A 4,601-nucleotide genomic window follows, 5' to 3' on the forward strand; every position below is an offset into this window, starting at 1 on the left:
CTCTCCAGTGTTCAAGAAAACTCATCAACAAAACAGAAGATGCAGCTTTCTCCTTCCTTCCCCCAGAAGAGGATCAGGAAAGGAGCTGCTCTCCCTGGTTCTTTTGGATGTTTTCTGCTGGGAATATTTAGTTCCAAGCTGCAGCAGAGCGCTCTGCTGAAGAACAATTCACGCTATTAGACTTGCACTTTAATCTTCCCTTTGGGAACACAGAGCTTCCTAATACAATCCTGATGGCAGGGAAAAGGGTTGTTATGATTTTCATGCACATAACAAATTGCCATCGTCCCCTGTTTGCAGAGGTGAAGGAAGAGATCTCTTATGCAAATGCTGGGATGAAGGCAGGAGACTCTGCTCTGTTTGTGCTGGTTCAGGCCCAGCTCTGCTGCACTGAAACCTGATTTTCAAGGGAGATGTGTCTGGATGACCCCTGTGAACCATGAACTTTAAATGCTCCCCTGCAGGTTACTTGGGGGTGTAATTTGAGTGTTAGCCTGAACTTTGTGATAAAAGAAGCTCAGGTTGGATTTCCAGGCTGTGATGAGAAGACTAATCATGGACTCACAGGCTGGATTGGGTGGGAAGGGACCTTAAAGCCCACCCAGTGCCACCCCTGCCATGGGCAGGGGCACCTTCCACTATTCCAGGCTGCTCCAACCCCCATCTAACCTGGCCTTGGACACTTCCAGGGATCCAGGGGCAGCCACAGCTTCACTGACCAGCCCTGCCCTGGCACCTGAGTGATTAGACAGGGAGTATGTGGGAATTCCACTGGATTAGCTCATCCTTAGTTCTTAGAGTCTCTCACTGCACACTCCTAATTCTGTCCTTTCTATTTTCTGTCCTTCCCAGCTGTTCAGGAGACTTCTCTGGGCCAATTCACTTCTTGCTCTCAGAGCTGGCAGTTCACCACTTGTCTTACCTGCAGTTGCTCTCTTGGGGTGCCACAAGGGCCCCAAATCCCAGCATCCTCACTGCCATAACACTCAGAGCTGGGGTTTGGAGCTAGATGAGATTTAAGGTCCCTTCCACCCCAAACCATTCTGGGGTTCCAAAATCAAAATTAAAAATAAAATAAATGAAAGAGGCTCCCTAAGTTAATCCACAAAGAAAACTGTAAATGTGTCCACAGAAGGTGGAAATTCCTTTTGCTTTCAGTTGCATTGTTCTGGTGGGGTGAACCTTCTGCACCCTTTAGTAACATGGATTTGATGCCCAGGACACTGAGAGAGAGTTTTGGGCACCACAAATGGAAAGTTTAAGGGGAAACAAATTGGTGAGGGAGAATTTTAGGATCCTGACCAGTTTTAGGGCTCTCCTGGGTTTCCTTTTCCAGCCTGGCCACACGTGTGCTGTCACACAGCCAGTGTCAGGCAATGAATGGGGTCTGGGAAGCTCCAAAGCCCTGCAGGAGTCCTGTGTCCCTTGTGCTCTCTGGGGCAGGGCTGGCTGGAGTTAGACCTGTCCAACAGGTACCAAACCATGTCCCACCTGTCCCAAAATTCACAAGGGACAGTGTCTCCTGTCCCTCCCTAATTAATTCTCCCACCTTTTCCTGCAGAGTTACAGCTTTTTCCCCCCTGAGCCCTGACTTGGGGTTAACCAGCAGCACCTCTGTGCCCCCCCAGCCCCCTCCCCCAGCCCTCTCTGCCTTCCCAACCTCCTCCAGCCCTCCTGGGATCCCTCAGCCCAGCCCCTCAGGGTGCACACACCCCTCCCAAGGGCTGGAGTGCTCCTTTGCACATCTGACACATCCCCCCAGCTCCTGGGGATCCCTGGGTACGAGTTTGGTGACAGGGTGACATCACTGGGATCCCTGGGTATGACTTTGGTGACAGGGTGACATCATTGGGATCCCTGGGCACGAGTTTGGTGACAGGGTGACATCACTGGGATCCCTGGGTATGACTTTGGTGACAGGGTGACATCATTGGCATCCCTGGGCACAACTTTGGTGACAGGGTGACATCACTGGGATCCCTGGGTATGACTTTGGTGACAGGGTGACATCACTGGGATCCCTGAGTATGAGTTTGGTGACAGGGTGACATCACTGGGATCCCTGGGCACGACTTTGGTGACAGGGTGACATCACTGGGATCCCTGGGCACGAGTTTGGTGACAGGGTGACATCATTGGGATCCCTGGACACGAGTTTGGTGACAGGGTGACATCAGTAACTCCTGTTCAGTTTGTTTGCAGCTGTCACAGGGCTCCTTCCCCCATCCCACAGCCTCGCAGGAGATCCCTATTCCGGGAGCTGAGTATTTGTTTTCCTCTCATTTGTATGTTCTCTTGTCTCCACTGAATTTTGTCTCTTTGATTTCCGACCATTTTCCAATTTACCAGGATGGCTTTGAATCCTGATGCTGTCTGCCAAGGCCCTTGTAATCATCCCCCCACTGGTGTCACTCGCTGTTCCCTCCCTGTGTTGCTGAATTTGTTAATATTTAATGGAAGCACAGCCAGTCGGGTCCCTGCTCCGGGGTGTTTCCTGTGTCCTTTGCCAGGGAATCCTTTGCAGCAGCTTTTTGCCTGTTTGTGGGTTCTCACAACAGCTTCAGACAATTGTTTGCTTAAATTAGTATTTTATGATAAATTTGGATCATTGACAGTGACCTCTCGGTCCCAGATGGAAAAACACCCTCAGCCTTTTCCCTGGCATTTGATGTGCAGCTTCTGTGCTAATGGATAATTTATGCTTTGCTATTCCTCCTGTTTGTGCCTCAATCTTGGAATTTTGGATTCCTCCTGCTCCTGCCCAGCTGTGCATCCCCTGGGGCAGAGTCCTTGTGTCCGGAGGTGATTGTGAGTCCCAGGGGTGACTGTGTGAGTCCCAGGGGTGACTGTGAGTCCCAGAGGTGACTGTGAGAGTGCCAGGGGTGACTGTGTGAGTGCCAGGGGTGACTGTGTGAGTCCCAGAGGTGACTGTGTGAGTGCCAGGGGTGACTGTGAGTCCCAGGGGTGACTGTGTGAGTCCCAGGGGTGACTGTGAGTGCCAGGGGTGACTGTGAGTCCCAGGGGTGACTGTGTGAATCCCAGGGGTGACTGTGAGTCCCAGGGGTGACTGTGTGAATCCCAGGGGTGACTGTGTGAGTCCCAGGGTGACTGTGAGTGCCCAGGGGTGACTGTGTGAGTCTGTGAGTGCCGGGGTGACTGTGAGTGTGACTGTGTGAGGGCCAGGGGTGACTGTGTGAGTGCCAGGGGTGACTGGGTGAGTCCCAGGGTGACTGTGAGTCCCAGAGGGTGACTGTGTGAGTGCCAGGGGTGACTGTGTGAGTCCCAGGGGTGACTGTGTGAGTGCCAGGGGTGACTGTGTGAGTCCCAGGGGTGACTGTGTGAGTCCCAGAGGTGACTGTGAGTGCCAGGGGTGACTGTGAGTCCCAGGGGTGACTGTGTGAGTCCCAGGGGTGACTGTGAGTGCCAGGGGTGACTGTGTGAATCCCAGGGGTGACTGTGTGAGTCCCAGGGGTGACTGTGTGAGTCCCAGGGGTGACTGTGTGATGGTGCAGAAGGAAACAATGGAAAGGGAGGAGAAAGCCCTTCCTGAAGTAGCTGCAGGGCTGCAATGGGAGCTGTGCTGGCAGGAGAGGGCTGAGCCCTGCAGGGCACTGCCTGGGCACTGCAGCACACAAATCAACCCCAAAGCAGGATCCTGCCCCCAAACAAGCTGCAATCACCCCAGGTGGGGGAATTCCATCCGTGGTGGTGCTGGTGAGACACTGCAGTGCCACACTGGGATGTGACTTTGTGCTTCCCAAAGTCGTGTTGGGGCTGGGGCAGAGCCTTGTTGGAGGCAGCTCTGGGGTGAGGCCCTCAGACACAAATTCCTGCTCCTCCTGCTGTCCTTTGCTGCAGAAAATATCCCAATGCACGGCAGCTGTGTGCTGGATCCAGGTTATGAGGTGTAGCAGAGCCCAGAGCTGCTCCCAGCCGAGCCCTGAGGGGGGTGTGACATCTCACACCTTGTGAGGACATAAAGGATTTATTTCCATCTCAGTGAACTCTTAATCCATGTGCACAGAGAGGAATTGTTTCCTTTTTTTCTGTTTATAATCCATTCTTTTTTCCATTTATAACTCCATTATAATCTTTTATTTATTTATTTTTCTAATCCATTGCTCTCTCCAGCTCCCTGACAGGAGGTTGGAGCTGGGGGGGTGTCTCCTCCCAGGTGACAAGGGACAGGATGAGAACCTTCAAGTTGTACCAGAAGGGGTTTAGATTGGATATGAGGGGAAATTTCTAGGACAGGATGTGTCTGGAGAGCTGGTCCTGCCTCGGGTTGTCCATGTGCAGAGAAGTGGGCATTGTCTCAGTTGTGCCAAAGAACTTGAGGGAATAAATAGGGAATATTTTGCCTGGAAAGCAGAGTGTTTTCATTGTCAGCTGAGAGGGCTCTGTCCATTCCACACCACGAGTGACCCAGGGACCCAAACCCTCCTGTCCAGCACCAGCAGCTCCTGAGGAGCCAGAGGTTTGCTCTGATGGCAAAGGTGAGTGTGCAGGGAGGTAAAACTACTCAGCTTTAGGATATTCATCTGGGAACATGAAGTAATGTTGGGATGGGTGTTCTGCAGAATAACGAAGAGCTGATGACT

This window comes from Pipra filicauda, unplaced genomic scaffold (assembly GCF_003945595.2).
Source record: "Pipra filicauda isolate LSUMZ 115617 unplaced genomic scaffold, ASM394559v2 scaffold603_size272528_pilon, whole genome shotgun sequence".
Lineage (NCBI taxonomy): Eukaryota > Metazoa > Chordata > Aves > Passeriformes > Pipridae > Pipra > Pipra filicauda.